The sequence below is a fragment of the Lissotriton vulgaris genome, chromosome 4_1 (assembly GCF_964263255.1).
Source record: "Lissotriton vulgaris chromosome 4_1, aLisVul1.2, whole genome shotgun sequence".
NCBI lineage: Eukaryota > Metazoa > Chordata > Amphibia > Caudata > Salamandridae > Lissotriton > Lissotriton vulgaris.
In genome coordinates this window covers 831,547,906-831,566,899 of record NC_141691.1, presented here as the reverse complement: position 1 = coordinate 831,566,899, position 18,994 = coordinate 831,547,906, and positions in this window count along the sequence as shown.

Genomic DNA, 18,994 nt, shown 5'->3' with positions numbered 1-18,994 from the left:
TTGACGGTGCTCTATAGAGGATATGCCTTCCACCTAAACTTGGGAACTACCCATAGTTCTCTCTTTCTTTTTTGCATATATATATATATATATATATATATATATATATATATATATATATATATATATATATATATATACACATATATATATCTCTTGCTTCGCCTCTCATACTCCTTTGAAACAGGAACAGACAAATGCGGACCCAGATTCTGGTGTAATAAATGTTATTTCATCCCCTGCACCACCGCCATAACGCGTTTTGGCCTTCAGGAGGCCTTGATCATATGACGCGCAAGAGGAGTGCCTTCACATTTTTAAAGTGACAGTACTTTTACTTGTGACCTAACAATGACGTTTATCATAGACATGGAAGAAATTGTCTCATAGTCTGAACTGTATTTCTCATTGATACTTTAATGCTTTTTATAACCAGAATTGTTCTTCTCAGCAATACTAGTATAAATATTTATAAATATGTAAATATATGAATAAATATTTAAAATAGGCAATGCATGATTTAAAATTCAAAATGCAAACCAGAATTAAAACCACAATACTGAGTAAAATACATATTAAAAGTTGATCTATTGCAAACTTTTTATATATAAACACGACCTAGTCTTGTGTCATTTGGTAAAGCTCTCATACCCATGTCAACTCCCACCCTGTTTATTTAAAAGGACGGAGGGGTTACTAGTGCAATCGTATACAGTAGTTGGAGACTTCTGCCCCAGTGGGCCTAGACTGTTTTCCATGTCTAAACATAAATGAAAAAAGTGCTAGTGCTAACTAAATATTGTGCCACCTGCAGTACATTTAGTGAAGACTAAAAACAATGCAGAGGCAGCAGTAAAAGCGAATTCATGAATGTATATGGCTGAGCATTCAAAGGCAGGCAAAGAAATCTTCGCTGGAGTTGAGGCCATGTGGCGTTTTACAATCCATCTCCAGTACATATCTAGTCTCAAGTTTCTTTAGGAGAGCTTCCCGGTTGCCTCCCCGCCCTAAAGGGGGACTGTGCCCACAACAAAGTATTTCAGATTGCTCACATTGTTGCAGTGGGACACCTTAAAATGTCTTGCAACCGGGTACGACATATCACTATTGCTGATGGCCCCAATGTGCTGGAGTATCCTCTTGTGGACCTGCAGCTTCGTATTTCCTATGTACCACGAGCCACAGGGGCACTCCAGCACATACACTGTATATTCTGTTTTGCAGGTCAATTTTTAGTTGATGGGCACCAGCTCTGTCTTAAATGGTGTAGCAGATGTTGATTTGCTGACCCCATGCTTACAGGCTTTGCATGTAGCACATCTAACGAACCCTTTGCTCGAATCCGGGCTGCTCTCGACTAATGAATTGTTCATTGCGCGCGCCTTTCTGAAAGTGATGTTAGGTGTTCTAGTCAGTTTGGCCCCTAAGACTGGATCATTCTTTACCAGGACCCAATTCTTCTTGACTATCTTGCGCAATGTTCTGTGTTGGTAACTAAATGTCAGGATTAATCTGGATGGTTGTTCTGACTGTGTTTGAATTTTGGTATTCGACCTACAAGCCAGAGCATGGGATCTACCCATTTTGTTAGTTTTTCCAATGGCTTTATCGATCTCAGTCTGAGAATAGCCCCTAGCGAGGAACCTATCTTGACTCTCTCTTTGTGCAATTTCACAGTCTTCATCTAGGCTGCATATCCTCCGAATCCGTAGCATTTTCCCAAAAAGGATGCTGTGAATCAAGTGTAGAAGATGATGACTGGTGGCATGTGAAAAGGTATTACCTGCAGTTCGTTCTCTGGGTAACCTTGTTTCTAGCCTGTCCTGCACAGCTATGATTTCTACATCTAAAAAGCAAATAGATTTCTTGCTTAACTGGGCTATCAATTGTAAGTTCAGGTTATTGTTGTTGATTCCCTCAATAAAATTGAGGGCACTATCCCCCGTGCCTCTCCAAATTAAAAGCAAATCATCAATATACCTGTACCATCGTACAACATGATTGGACATTGTTTCACCATAAGTCAATCCAAGGACTTGTTCCTCCCATAGTCCCATATGCAAATATGCATAGTTAGGGGAGAAACAAGCCCCCATAGCTAAGCCCCTCACTTGTTGGAACACCTATTCTGGAAAAGAAAAAAGTTATTCTCTACTCAGGTTGAAATCATAGTGCGCAACATTTTGTTATGCAAAAAGAAACACATAGGTCTTGTATTCAAGTAGTGCTCTACTGCCTTGACCCCGTCTTTGTGATGAATACTAGTGTACAGGGAAGAGACATCAAGGAAATAAGTATCCATTCTGAGTCTCACTTGACATCACTAATATTTCTGAACAGGTCACATGTGTCCTGAATAAAAGAAGAAAGTTTTTTCACATGTTCCCGAAGTAAAAAAGTCCACATATCTCGAGGCATTTTTTTCATTATCCTGTTACAGGCAGATATTATAGGCCTTCCTGGTGGTTTAGACACATCTTTGTGTATTTTCTTTATAAAATATATTACAGGCATAACGGGGTGGTCATTCTTTAAGAACTTACACTCCTCATTGGTTAACAACCCTGCGCTCTTCCATTCCAGGAGTTTTTCGTAAAAATTGTTCCACCAGTTATTGACGGTTTGCATTTAACTGCGCCTGTAACAATCTCTATCATTAAGCTGTTTCAGCGCCTCATCCATATACATGTCACACAGCCACAACACCACGTTGCTGCCCCTATCAGACTGGCGAATAATTACATCATTATTTTATTGTAATTTTTTAATAAGTTGGAAATATGAATTATCATATATAGTATATTTTCTTTGATCGCTTGCATTTTTCAAATATAGGTTTTTCAATTCTTGTGTCACTTTGTCACTGAACACGTCTATATTGTCCCGTAACATGATTGGGCAAAAATTAGACCGGGTTTGAAATTAGTCCTTATGGCTCCCCCACATGGCGTCATGTCTTGGCTACAGCTTGGTTCAGCAGTACTATTTTCATACTGAAGTTGTTGAAGATCTTGTAGTAATTCAACATCATGGGCTGTTCAGACTGAAGGGCTTTGGATGTCACTTGTCTGGCATCAATTTGTTTGCAGCTTTGTGATCCTTGCAGAAGATGGTACTTACGCAATTTGAATTTGAGGACAAATCTGTACATGTCGATGCGCGTTTGAGCATACTTAAAATTACATTTTGGGCTGTAAGAGAGTCCCAGCGCCAGTATCTGCTGTTCATTCTCAATGAGTGTTACTTTGGACAAATTGATGACTGTTTGAGAGTCAGTACTTATTCCTTTTGATTCTGCTTGTGCTCCCATCTGTTTGTTGGTGTTTTTGTTGGTTTGCTTGCCGGTGGTGGCTACCTTTTCGTCTCTCCCGACGTTTTTGGTTGCATTCCTGTTGGTGTTTGCACTTGGTGCACGTGGACGCAGCGTGTGTCTTCTGTCCTGGCATAAACATTCTACTTCCTGGGCCAGGGAGAGTTTTGAAAACCCTTACCTTTGAGACCTTACTTGTTGGTTGTCTGATTCACTCTATGGTGCTGAACTAATATCCGAGGCTAAGGTAAGTATGGGCATACAGCTACTTGTGTTAGGTGGTGCGTTAGGGAGGGGTTCCACCTTTCTCACTGCCTTCACCGAATCGTACTTTGTAGCAAAGGCGAATACTTGGCCATTTTCATAGTTCAACTTATTCTGTTGGAATTTAAAAGCCTTGCATTTTGCCTGCTACAGTGCACTTCTATCTCATATGAGATGGTTACCAAGTTATTTTAATCGGAAATCCAAATCTACAAGCACCAGAACAGAAAAACTAGGCCCAGAATGAAGAACATCTTAACTTTTGACATGAAACAAGTTCCCCCCTTCTACAGTACTTTACTTCTAATCCTTATATATTTTTCTATAATATTGTATTTTTGAGGATGAAGTTGATAAAAGACTGGTAATGTAGATGAAGTTTCACAAGTCTTGGAATTTATATTGGAACCCTTTTGAAATACTTGTAGAGGGAGTTGTCGGATGCCTGGCTACTTCAGGTACTAGATTTGAGGAGTTTACTCAATGCTGCCTATTGGGTTCTGAACTTTTGAAGTTCTAAGACTTGATGGGTTTTGCTCACTTTGCCACTGGAGTCAAGCTAGCATGGCTGATATGGGGTGTTACCCTAAACCAGTCCTAGGATGCTTGTTTCCAGTCCAGGGAAGACATGGCTTGGCAGTTCTGGCTGGACTGTTCCCATGAGGCACAGGGTCAAGACTGATTTGCATATAGCTGTGTTTGAACTGGGGTGGTTAAGTGAGCTAAAGAATGATGGGTTCAATCCAGATCTTTGACTGGGGGTGAGTGTCTGAAACATTTCAGTGTTCCGTCCATCATCTCCTTGTGTTTGCTTTGTTCATCCTAAGTTGGAAGGGTATGCCCAGATGTGGGTCCTTTGCTCACTTTGCCACTGGATTCAAGCTAACCTGGCTGATGAGGGGTGTTACCCTGAAAACGGTCCCACGATGCTTGTTTTCGGACCGGGGAAGACATGGCTTGGCAGTTCGGGCTGGACTGTACCTATGAGGCACAGGGTCAAGACTGATTTGCATATAGCTGTGTCTGGACTAGGGTGGGAAGTGAGCTAAAGAATGATGACGAATTCAACCCGAACCTGTGACTGGGGTGAGTACCTGAAAAGATTCAGTGCTCCGTCCATCATCTCCTTGTGTTTGCTTTGTTCGCCCTAAGTTGATAGCTTATGCCCAGACATGAGTTCCTTGCCCACTTTGCCACTGGAATAAAGCTAGTCTGGCTGATGAGGGCTGTTACTCTGAAACTGGTTCCAGGATGCTTGTTTCCGGTCCAGAGAAGACATGGCTTGGCAGTTCGGGCTGGACTATTGGAGAAGTGTGGCTCACTGGTTAGAGGAGGCAGACCTGGAAGCAGAGATCAGCCTGGGACCAGGGTTCAATTCCCGACTCTGTGGGGTCTTGAGTCCTAAAATGTCCATGGACTCGACAATTCTCGCTCCGGTGCCTACTCGATTCAAGGGTTCACACTCTGTGACTCTGGGCAATAGCTTGCTTAATCTCCACAGCGGCCCCTCGCGGCGGGTTGCCTGGCTTTCACCTTGCGGATACCCCGCCGGGGTTATCTCACAGGGGAATACCAGGACGGGTTCCCTAAGCAAGCGCTTAGAAACCGCGTGGTGATTTGCGCTATATAAATTCCTGTACATTTACATTTACATTTACATTTACTATTCCCATGAGGCACAGGGTCAAGACTGATTTGCATATAGCTGTGTCTGAACTGGGGTGGCGAAGTGAGCTAAAGAATGATGATGGATTCAACCCAAACCTGTGACTGGGGTGAGTACCTGAAAAGTTTCAGCACTCCGTCCATCATCTTGTGTTTGCTGTGTTCGCCCTAAGTTGATAGCATATGCCCAGACATGGGTTCCTTGCCCACTTTGCCACTGGATTCAAGCTAGCCTGGCTGATGAGGGTTGTTGCTCTGAAACTGGTTCCAGGATGCTTGTTTCCGGTCCAGAGAAGACATGGCTTGGCAGTTCGGGCTGGACTGTTCCCATGAGGCACAGGGTCAAGACGGATTTGCATGTAGCTGTGTCTGAGCTGGGGTGACAAGGTGAGCTAAAGAATGATGATGATGGATTCAACCCAGATCTGTGAATTGGGGGTGCGTGTCTGAAAAGTTTCAGCGCTCTTTCCATCATCTCCTTGTGTTTGCTTTGATGGGTATATGGAACATTACACTCCCTCCTCCCACCTCAGTACCATGAAGGTGGCAACAGACGAGAGGATCAACCAATAGTTAATATAACAAAATCACAATTGTTAGCTGTCATTTGCAAATCATATAGCATTCTGTGATGTTATGCATTTGGGTTAAATTGAAGGCATTTGACTGAATGCGTGGACATTACAAAAGCTATTGTGTTCAGAAACTGCGGAAGTGTAATATTGTAATGTAATTGCATTAATAGGGAATTTAATATCACTGACGAGACATTGAAGTAGGAATAGCATGCTACTCCAAAAACCCAAAGTTAGTGGGTACTATTGGTTAAGGTTGGTTATTGGGATTATTATTTTGCTCACATGGAAACTATTCCATGCATTAACTTACATTTCTTTATGGTAGATTAAGTGAATAGGAGATGGGTGTGATCGTTAGTGGTAAGTTCATGCAGATAGTTGGTGTGATGGATACTTGAGGAAGTTAATTCTTGTTAAATATGTTTCCAAAGAGCGAAGTTGTGATCTGTGGCACGAGGTGTGGACAGTGTGCGGAAATACAATAATAGAGAGTAAAGTAGCTGTGCATGCAGAGGAGTATGCTACAAGCAGAAAGGGTAAGGGAAGTACAGTATGGCGAAGGGTATGGAAAGGATAATTTGTTACAAAGGAGGCGCAAAAAGGTAACTGTTTCATGCAAGGATTTGGACTAAAGCGGGAGGAGGATTTTTGGATACCATGTAATGTGAGGATGTATAAGCTAAAGAAGAAGGATTGATGATTGTCAGGTACGGGCAGATGCTATATGTTGTTACATAATTGGTGTTCCATTTGGTTCTCAATGGTGTTGATACACAACATTAAAAGTGATGTTTATTCCCATTCTTTTTGACTTTCTACTCTGCTCTTTCAAAGGTGGCACACTGTGTTATATGGTAAGTTCATATAGCTGGTCCTTTTGGTTTGCCAAATATGATTTGGATGAGGGATCCATCTCTACCATTTGCAGTGATCATTCCATTACGGACACGTTTTCAAATCATCTTAATAAGGGAATGTTTGTAAGGGGATTGTTCTGAGTTTGTTATCCCTTGATCTTACATTATACTATAGGGGCATCTGTCTGAAGCCAGAGAGGCCAGATTTTGTGTTGTCTATTGTCTTTGTTAATAAGTTCATGTAGTTTCTCTGATAGATTACCTCAGGAATTGGAAATCTTCTGAACTTGAAGTGATTCTTTGGTGCGCTAATCTTTGCTGTTAGGTAATTCCATAATTTAGCTAACTAAACAGAGAAGTTGTTTTCAGTAAACTGGAAGTATTCAATGTGGTGCCAGTCTTAATGTAATTTCCTCAACTAGAAGTATTATGTGATTTTGTTGATTGAAGGAGTTTTGGTCCTTAGCCACTTATCACTCTGGGGGTGATGCAGAATAGCTTGAAAGAGGTTTGATACGAAGCGCTATATGACTATTACATGACAGGTGTTCTTTGGAGACATTTGTGGCCCCAGATTCACTGTTTTGGTCAGTCATTCACGACACATGATGCATAGATGGTGTGAACATTTTAAGGGCAAACATTCCCCTCTCTTTCACCTCTGTCATTTACCCTTTTCCCTCCCTCCGTAGACTAGGTAAAGGTCCTGGCTCATCAGACTGAGGTAAAAGAGCATTGTCTTGGCCAAGGCAGGCAGCAGCGTCAGTAAGTCATCATGGCAATCTTCCCATGTTAACCCATCTTGTACCTACAAAGCCACATTAAAGGCAATTCTCTGGCCTAATGCAGGCGTAGTTCTCCTTCACAAGGGAAAGATTGGTCAGCATTTGCTGCCTAGGCACAGTTGGTATTGAAAAAGCCTAATCTACCAGCAATGATCAGTGTTGATAACACCCACACTTGGCTTTGAAGGCTGTGAGCCAGCACAGGAATTCTCCATTTAAACTAAGCTGTTAACAATATCCCTTGGGCGCAGGAAGAGGTTTGATATGCAGCAGCACCGATACACACCCATAGGGTAGCTTTGTAAAGGTAAAGTCAATCAAATTCTCATTGACAAGAACAAAACACAACAAAAGCCCATTCTTGGCACTTATTCTACTGAAATCTCATAGCTCTTTTCAAATAAAAACTACACTCCCAGTCTTTGCCCATTGATTGATTGAACTCCTGCACTGAAATATCTTTTCTTTATGTTGGGCATTATAATGTATTAAACCTTATAGCCTACGAATACATTTACCGGAAGAAAAGGGTGTCTCTTTCTTCTTCGGTACAAATTACTGTTTCTTACTGTTCTAACGGCCTTTGATAACCTAGCTGTAGAACTACCTGTTCTACATAATTATGTTTTTTACTTCTGTCGGTTGGTGCTTCTTCTACGTCCCTCTCATTCCAAGCCTCATCATATACCTTCTTGTCCGTTCTGCACTGACCACTCTCCTCTGTCCTTTATTGATCTGTGTCTTTAACAGGTGTCTCTCTCAGAGCATCCAAGTGTTACTGTAATTCAACCTAATCAAATGTGAGTTTATATTCAAAATGCTCTTTGAAACAACCTTAAATCTCATTACTTGGGCACACAAGTTTTGAAATGGGGAAAGGGGGAATTGTCCTTGGGTTAACTGTGTGTCTTTATTGTCTGGCTATACCTCAATGCATAGATGACAATACTGCTTCGTTTACTCTAACTTATGGTCAAAGATCAAATATAAAGATGGAACAATTTTAGGTTTGATGGTATGAGACAGCCGAAGTACAAATGTTCATCATACTACTTATTAAACCATCCTTTCACTTCTTCTGCATTGATCATTACATTTACTTGGAACATGTTTCTGGGACTTGGTGGTATGAGTGTGGTTTTATTCCTTCTTAACATGCCAATCTGTGCACATCAAAACGGGTGTTACACAACTAAATGAAAATGACCTTTGTGTGATAGAGCTACAAGAAAGCTAACTGCTCCTAAAGTTAAACAGTTTTGCAGCAGCCTGCTTACCTCATCACCCTTCAGAGGTACCATCACTAATGTCCTCTGAAGAACAACTGTACCATTGAATGTGGTTGAATGTACCTCTTGATGTAAATCAAGGTACCCATATTATCCCTATTTTTCTTTCCCTGGAGGGCATGTTTTTGCTATGCTTAACCCAATTAATACTATAATTAGAAGTATGTTATTGTGGCACCTTGCAAAAATGAAGAAGAATCCATTGAACCCTGCTTCAAGTTCTTGAACTAAGGCCTGCAATACATTTTGACAAATCAGGTGCCTTCTTCATGCTTGCTCTGGTTTTGCCATCCAAAAGAGATCCACGTCAAAGATCTACATAGAGATCCAAATCAAAATGTTCTATTCTAGGCTTACAAAAAATATATTGTGATCATATGAAAGAATGTGTGAAAAGAAGGTTTCTCCTCACAGCCAGCAATACCAACAGAATACTAATCAGCCCACATTCAGTATATTCTAATAAATCATAATAGCTGATCTCATCACCTCACACAATGAACACATCCTGCTCAAATCTGAGTCCTAGCTATTGAAGCAATTCACTTCCAAGTTCATTATACGGACCTTGATAGGTGCTCTATTTTTTCAGGATAACTGTTCAATTATTTCAAAGGAGGAAGATTAGCTTTTCTATATGATAAACACTTTAGAGATGACCAACAAAGCTTCACACCTTGACAATTATTTAAATCACAATTACTATATCTTTAGCTGAACCAGGACAGCTTTATTCATTCATACATTATATGTCCACTCACTGGAGGTCCTCTGGCTTTTTATGTCCCTGTTTCTTACTTAACAACGTTTATGAAGTTATTACAAATCTAATCAAATTATTCCTGGAGCACTTCAGCATTCACTGGCACAAACAACTCAAACACACCCACTTTAAAAAACTCATCTACAATCTGGCAAGTTTCATTCAACATTGCTTCCACACTTTTCATGCTAAAAGGCACATCCTGTATCTAAAATTAAAATTTCAGGAGATCATGGTGTTAACGTCACTCTGCATCTTAGACTGGTCTGACCAGAAGGCCATTCTCTTCAGTATTCCACACTCATCTCCTGGCTGGCAACAGGCTACTTTGAAATGCAGAGGGGAGGGGGCCTGAGGTGATTTAAAGACCTGCAAGATTTAGCTCCCCAACCTATACATCTGTCACAGTCAAGAAACCCTTGGGTCTAACAGACAGAAGCTACTTTCAAAGTAGAAAACTATGCTGCGGAGGGGTATCCCTTTAAAATTACGAAATTCCTCACCCACCAGAGGTGGCATGCTTCATCACTGGGATTTGTCCTAGTGCTGTGATGCCTAGTCACAACACAGGATACAACCCCCATCTGAAAGGGAGGAGCTCAGGGATGTTTTATGTATGGAGGAAGGTATCCTAAATACCACAGTGACGAGCTCAAGGTAGTAGGAATAGCAGAGCAAATTAAAAAAAGTGAAGATAAAACTAGCTCCACATTACGCAATATCCCTTTATATGTGTGTCTTTGGGCCAGGATTAAAAACAGGGAAGTAGCAGGAAAAACAAATACTGCAGTTAGTGTCAAAATGTTGTCGACATGTTTCAGCCTAGTCATCCTCATGTAGAAATGTAGCTCTTTCTTTAGGACCAACTTATTAGTGCTGCTTCTCAATGTGTATAAAACCAAAAGGTTTCCAGTGTAGAAAAAGCTATATCAAATATATAAAACGATCCAGTGATCCTGTAAGTTTGTCTTAGTTTGGGAGATTCACTGGGGTTTTCCCCTAATGTTGGTGAAGAAGCTCCAAGTAAAAAGCTCAACCTCATCTTGGTATGTGGCTCAAGAAGACTCACTGTCATTGTTAGAGAAGGTCTGACAACCATTTCTGGCCACTGCCCTTCTCCCTCTGGATGGTTTTGTACATTTTATATATCTTATAGTGCCTGGAATACGGTGCAGAGAGGTTTCTAAACATGCTTTTATTTATTGAGCTGGTGCTGCTGCCCTTTTCCGTGCCGCAGCAAAAGCCTCTTTGCCAAAAGGCATGTTTCTCACTGCCACCATGGCGGTTGAATCTTAATTCAAAGGTCAGGACTGCAGTTTACTTGTCGGGCGGTCCCTATTCTGAAAGGATGGTGGTCAATGCTCGGCCAACCACCATCGTAATCAGGCCCTTGGAATTAAAGATGACTGGCAATGTGTGTCTCTCATTAAAATTAATTGCTACTGAAGACCTACATTTTGGCAGGTGAATGGTACTTTTAGGTTCAGTGAAAATAACTTTACTATTTACTTCTATTTTTCCTACAAAAACGTTCTCAAAGGGGCACTTAAGCTTCAAGCTACAATATTTAGTTTCATGTTTCGCAAAATCTTTTAAGCAATTTATTTTCCTGTGCATATCTGTCTCCACTATATTTCACTTTACTATTGAGAAACAGTGCCTAGAGTTTAAGGATGGAAATGTTCCAGTTTGTTTCAGGAGTGAAAAACATGCTCCAAGAACTCTCAAAAAGTATTCCTACTTTAACACAGCCACTCTCTGTGCCACTATGTCTACAGCTTCCTTCATGTAGGCCGAAACTCTGAAAGTGTCGGAGCTTTTTTATGTTATTGGTCTTCCAATGAAATGCCATTTTTCATTTGGTATATACATACCTTACTCACGCATTTAGATATTCAATTGATGAAATACTATCTTTTTTGAGGAGATCCTCTCACTCCTCAGATTTAACATTTCGATCTTGTGCAGTAGTTTGACTTTGAATCTATAAACATCTGTGTATCGCAAATATGCATCTGGTGCCCTCATCATTGAAGCTATAGGGCTGTATTTGAGTTTTGTGGATGGGATGCTGCATTACAAATTTGGTGGACATCCCATCTATCATATTACAAGTGCATTATGGCCTAAAGTGTCAATAATCAAGTGTGAATTTTGAAATGAATAGATTTGTGCATGAGCCCATTAAAGCCCCATTGAATCGGAGGTAATAATTTTCCAGATAAGGGAAAAAGTGGTGATGTGAGTCTAACTTTTCAGGTATGAAAGTATGATTAGCTACCTCCAATTCTTGAAAGAGAATGGCCCCCTCTTCAGCTTCTATTATAGCAGAATGCATAACTGAAATGAGAATTGCATTTATAAATAATGTGCACAATATACGTTTCTATAACATATTTGGTGCGTTCAACAAATGTATAGCATTTCTTCTACTAAATAGTATAACTAAAGTTTCGGATTTAACAGTAATAGAACACCTTACCGATCTTTACATCACCCAAAACAAAGCAATGATAGATACACTGGACTCCATCTTTGTATAGTGCAGCATTCCAAAACGAATCAATTCAAGGTATGCTAACTCTCTCAACACCAGTAAAAGAACAGTAAGAAAGCCTAAAAAAGTGGCATACTGCAAAGAATTAAAAATAGTATTTACTCTGAAAGGGCCAGATGTACTAAGATATGATTTGAAAAACGTGGTTTCAATTTACCCACTGACTTTTTGCGAATCCTATGGTATTTTTTAAATAAACCTGTGTACAAAAAGGTTGTTTCATAAATTACTGAATCACAGTGGGTGGCCCTTCGACTTAACTTAGGGATATTAACCGCATCGCTGCAGCGGTTATTTTTCCGCTGTGCTGCTTTTTTCAAAAAGCCGCGTTAGATGACGAGGTCATCCGCACACGACCACCGTGGGTGATGACGAGCTGAGCTCGTCATCAGCATCGAAGGGGTTAATGAGGTAGGTCGCATATTGAGACCCACAATGATTCACTGCCATCACAATGATTGTGGCCTGCTGGGATCAGCAGACTACCATGTCTATGATTACTTTTAAATAAAGCAAACTTTTTTTTATGCTACACTTTTCCCTTTTAGGAAAATGGGTGGGTTTGAAAAAAAAGAAAAGTTTTTGAAACAATTTGTAGGAGTAGACAGCGGTCCTAGAGACCACTGACTACTCCAAAAAAAGATTTTTTTGCCCATTCAGTTGGGGGAAATGTTCCCTTAGAGGCCCTTTCCCATTTTGCAAATGGATTACTAGTACCTTTCAGTAGTCTGTAAAATAGTAATGTTTTGCAACCAAATTTCAGTGGCAATACATTAATGCATAACATAAAGAATCCCTATTTGAAAGGGACGCCTTAAACACACACATACCAACTAGAGAGTCATAAGGGTTTCCTAAACTCATTTAGCAATTCAGTAATGTTTTACAGAATAACAAAATGGTTTTATTTAGTACACAATCCCTGCAATGCACTGAATTATAGGATTTTCGACCAGAAAATGCATTTGGACATCTGTCCCATAATTCATTAGAAAATCACAAATGGTAATGAACAGTATTACAAAACATGTGTATTCTAGAGCGTAGCTTTCCACACTCCTCCTCGGCTATTTATTGCTGTCCAACTCAGTGATACTCATTTTATCGACACCAGAAGGTTGAAAGATTAATTCAACACTCTCAGATTTGAGCCAGTGAACATTGGGTAAAACAAAGATCAAATTAATGGGTGTATTACTCTACAGGACCACCAGGCCGGGCTGAGTATTTTTAACAGATCAAATCACAAACAAGCACAAACATTTGAGATCACATCTCGCCAAAAAGACACCATTAACAGCGGATCACCACCTTAGATCTCTTACTCAGTAGAAATTCTCTCCAATGTTGGCAAACTCATCCCAAACAAAGATCAAATCAAATACCATTTCCAAAATAGCAATGTGCCCTTTAGAACCCTATCATACTAGCAAGGAGAAAGACACTATCATAAATATAATTTTACCCATCAGTCCTTAGTCAGATTCTCAGGTGACCCTACTCCAGCAACCCTATTAAGTCTAATTAACGGCTCCTTTTTTTAAGGCCTCTTTCATAATGAATGAATGGGTGTCTTATAATGCGCAAAACTTAACCCCAAGGGGTATCAAGGCGCAGGTAACAGCAATATAGGCACAGCAAAACAGAAAGACAATATAGTAAAGAATAATAGTTAATGAGCCAGGGAAAAAAGCCATGTCTTCAAAAGTTTACGAAAAATCATCAATGAGGGTTGGCTGGAAAGTTCAGGCGGGAGCGTATTCCACAGTTTGGGCACCAAAAAGGAAAACGCTGTTCCTCCCCATCTCACCTTATTGAATCTAGGGATGGTGAGCAGGTTTTTGGGGGATGAGCGAAGGGATCTGCTGGGGATGTAGGGGCTGATTAAAGATGGAATCCCTTCAGGACAAAGTAAAATAGGCATTCATAATTCTGAATGGCCCAAAAATCTGGGGCCTTTTATCGAACCTTTTTAAAAGCAGAAACAACTTTCTGCTTTAAATTGTCTTTTTCAAAAATATTTCCATTGAAATGTGAACTGTGAAGTTCCTCAAGGCTAAACATTTTCCCTATCTAACTTCAATTGTTATGTTGAACCACTGCATTGTTGATAGCAGTAGATTTTGTTCTGTTGATGCAAGTTTAAATGGTACAAATGTGACCTCAGGGTATTAGAAAACTATATAGAGTAACTGTTCATTAATATTCACATACCTTACAGTGTCAGTCTAGAAAACATAAAAAAATATTCTTTCTAAAAGTGAGAATCAGATGTCGGATGTCTTTGAGATAAAATTCCTGGACATTAGATTGCCTATTCTGGCTTCTCTGGCGCACAAACAAAACCTCATCAAAAGTCCACATATATCTTCAGCAATGCAAGCCTCTAGGCATCATTATACAGATAGTAACTTCAGACAAATCCCCACGTTTCACAATTTTTACCAAGTTCAATGTGCACATCCATTTAGCCAAAATTATCAAAATGGTATCGTACCAAGGACACCTACAAGAAACACCCATCAAACTTGTTACGCCTGTAGACTTTCAACATTTGACACAGTCTATGGCCTTGGCACATATTGCTGGAGATAACACCATTCTTTCAGCCTCTTTAGAGAGATCCTAAAAGCAATGAGATGAGGCACCCATACTGCAGCTATGTTGCGACTGACAGGGAAGATATGTAACCATATTTCAAATATCACTGTAGAACTATATTGGCCTCTGCTGGAATCTAGAATAGTTCTAAATTCAACAGAATAACCTACAAGTCAGACAATCTACATAAACTCTCTTACCTTCCTCAACTCTCGTCAATGCTGTTGGATCTATGGTACCTAGAATCCTAAACCATTCAAGGTCGAATGAGACAAAAACTACACACCGATCATTCTTCATCTACATTGCAAAATTTGTAATCCCTCCTCTATGTTAACACACTCATCAATTTCTTTCCATCATAGCTGACCTTAAGAAGACAGGGAATTATTAATGATGGCCTTGCACCACTGGTGCGTCACTTTTTCCCATTTTAAAAGTGACGCACCTGTGGCGTAAGGCTTTCATAAATAAGGCCCACAGTTTTTAGTCTGATCTGTACTTGTCTGACATTAGATTGACCAGCTCTTTACTTTTGCTTTTATTGCGTTATACCGTGACTTCACCCAAAGCATTTGGCAAACTATTATACCAAGCACTATTATGCATTTTGTTAAAATAATACTAAATTATATGTAAATAATGTAATATGTGCTGTTTATGGTAGAGTTTGTAATATTGTTAGTAACTGAAATACTTGGAGGCTTAGAGTTAGGGTTGGGGTTAATGTTAGTGATTGGGGGTATGGGTATGGTTATAATATTCCTACTTGACTTTATTCTATTTAATTTGTATGACTGAAACACATGTAAAGCTAAGGTTAGAGTCAGTACTGAGATAACTGATTATAATTAATAAGAAATCTGATTAATAAAATAAATGCTCAGCATTAGTTCGGTATTATAAAATAAATATTTTTCATTTAATGTAATTTATTTAACAATTTAATGTAAACTTAGGTTAACAATTTAATTTAAAACATTAAAAGGGAATTGTGTTTAAATATGGTGAGAGGGTGGTTTATTAGTTTGAGTGGATTGGTGCCCACCACAAAACATAACATCACAATTCTGTTTGGTCTACTCAAAAGTTTCAGTAATTTAAACCTGAGTTCAAACTCTGGTAGCTATGGCACAGAGCTGACAGGCTTAACTTAATTAAAATGTGTACAGCATTTAGATGTAACAAAACAGTTGAATAGTCAAAACACAACACAATATAAATCCCCTTCTAATTTATAAAAATAAAGAAAAAAATAATAAGAAAATGTAAATTAAAATACATAATCCTATACGGTGGAAGAGAAATATGATTTTTTTAAAATTTTAGGTGGAAAAGCACTTAGAAGCACAAAGTGCCAATTGTAATCAACGAACGCACGAGTCCGAGCTCTAGGCACAATGTGATGCTGACCGTGATTAGGGGTGGGTGAGATACACCAAGTAGATTGGACCCCTCTAGGGCCTGAAAGTAGGGAAGTTTGAAAAAGTTTCTAAGCCTCAATATGAAAAGAGATGCTGCAGTTTTGCTGAAGGAAAACTCTTCTCTATTCGTTACTAATCTTACATTTAGTTAGACACTGAAGAACTGCTGGTCAGATACTTTTCTCGTTCGTTCCGCTTGAAGCTCTAGAAGACAACTATTGAAAATGTTTCCACATTTCTTTTGGTGCCAACGCAACCAAAGGCATATACTTCCAAGGCCCTGGGGACTTCCAAGGCCAAAGAGAGTATTTAGAGAATCTCATGCTGTGTGGCAGAGGCCGACAGCAAAGTCCAGTTCAGGTCTACTTGCCATTGGTCATCTGGGATTCTTCAGAGGCTTGTCCTCTTCAACTTTGTTATGTTGCTGTAGCCACCCAGGGGATGAGCCTTATGATCCTTGAAGATCTCTCTGTCCTTGGATTTGAAGTGGCAGGCTTTTCTACCTCCTCAGGTCCTTCTCATATGTCATAGATGACATTAGCAGCAGGTTCAGTTCACCTAGTATCCTTTCATGTCCAACAGCGCTTTGAAGAAGACTGGGTGAGGGTCCAGCATTTTAGGGTTTACCAGGGTCCTAGCTTCTCTTTGACCAGTGGATTAAAGGTTCCCACCCTCACCTCTGCATTTGTAGTAGTTTATGTTTGCTTTTCTGCAAGCATGGCCAAGATGCCACTCTTTAGGGCATTTTCAAGTTGACATAAGTCATCTGCAACACTAAACTCAAGGTGTTTTTGGGGAGTATGCCTCTGGTCAGTCTAGTATACTCCCACATCGAATACCAAAATCCAGTTTGAAACAGGCACTGTACTGACAAAAAACCCAGAGGCAGCGTCTGGTAAGACAAATTCTGAGTCTTTCCGAACCAGACAGGTGATACACAAGAGTTTTCCTAGTATCTCGTTTGCTCCCTTTGAAGGGCACAAAACATTTGCATGTGCTTCAGACAGGTTTGTCATGCAGGATTTGAAACTGGGGTGCCCACAGGAAGGGGACATCCCCCATCCTCCGTATTATTTTGAGGTAGGAGGAGTCTTTCCAAAACTTTATTCGATATAATTTGAAATGGGTGCCGCTCGTGTGGAGCATTTGCCTGCCTACCTGCTCGCCACTGTCCTGGCTGGGAGCCAACGCCAAGTTACGTGGGGAGACACCGCCTGAGAGTCCGGCCGCAGTGGAGGTGAGAGGCGCAGGCGAGCGGGACTGCGAGGACCAGCATTCCTGTGGTCATCGTCAGCTGGTTCCTCTTCCCGCCGCGCCGCGCCCCCTCCCAGTGCCGCGCCCCCCCCGCCTGAGTACTACATAACTCCTCGCGGCCCCCGCTCCGCGGGTGCCGCTCGTGTGGAGCATTTGCCTGCCTACCTGCTCGCCACTGTCCTGGCTGGGAGCCAACGCCAAGTTACGTGGGGAGACACCGCCTGAGAGTCCGGCCGCAGTGGAGGTGAGAGGCGCAGGCGAGCGGGACTGCGAGGACCAGCATTCCTGTGGTCATCGTCAGCTGGTTCCTCTTCCCGCCGCGCCGCGCCCCCTCCCAGTGCCGCGCCCCCCCCGCCTGAGTACTACATAACTCCTCGCGGCCCCCGCTCCGCGGGTGCCGCTCGTGTGGAGCATTTGCCTGCCTACCTGCTCGCCACTGTCCTGGCTGGGAGCCAACGCCAAGTTACGTGGGGAGACACCGCCTGAGAGTCCGGCCGCAGTGGAGGTGAGAGGCGCAGGCGAGCGGGACTGCGAGGACCAGCATTCCTGTGGTCATCGTCAGCTGGTTCCTCTTCCCGCCGCGCCGCGCCCCCTCCCAGTGCCACGCCCCTTTGTCATACTTAGGTGGACTTGCCCGCGCGCATCGCGGGACGCGCGCGGGGCGGCCACCGGGGCGAAGACCGGGCAAAGAGCGGGCCGTTCTAGGCCGTTAGAGGCCGGCAGAGACCGGACCGGGCCACCCCTCTGACGCCTCGGGTCTTCCATATCTCCCCCTTCATATTCCAGCATGGCGACTAGATCCTCACGAAGCAAGTCTGCCCAACAAGGTACAAGCACTCTGGACAAATTCTTTCCAAAGACGAGTAACCTAGCTAGTAAATGCTCGTCAATTCCTGAGGCCCACCTTGAGATGGGCCCGGAAAGTGTGTTTCTGGATCAGGGGGACACCTCCTCCACAGAGGCGAGTACACCGATCACACTGGATGCTTCTCATATGTCATTATTGGACAGCATTGATCAGACGATTGAGTCGGTCCTTCAGCAACTAAGAACTCCCCTGAGGCAGAGGGACAGGAACTCCCCCCGGCTATCCGGGATCTCTGATCACATTTCCATCCAGGATACTAGAGGAACAGTCCTACAAGACGCAGGTCAGGCTGACTTGCCCATAGATGCTGAGGGCAGCATAGTACAGCATCCCCCCAAAAGGAAAAGGGTTAGGAAGGCAAAGAAGGCAAAGAGGGCCAAAGTGGACATAGTAGAGCTGAATCAGACCGACAGCATAGACATTTCTGCCTCTCCTGACCTTAATTTATCAGGGACTAGGCCGACTTGTAGGGGCTCTCCAGCTCCTGCTTTCTTACCCTCGCACACGGGTCCCTTCATTTTCGGTGGGTCAACTTCTACCTCTTCCAGTACTGACTCCTTAGCTAACACACTCACTGGCATTATGAGGGACTTGCTAGCTCCCATTGCAGCCAAACTGGACGCCATAGAGTTCAGATTGAAGGCCCTGGAAAGCTCTCACACAAGGAAAAGCCCCGTGACAGATAGTAATATGACCAATCCCGCTCCAGCCCCCCGGACCTCCTTGGTGAATAGCCTGCGGTCCGGTACACCGACACAGAGGGCCAATACGGTACTGTC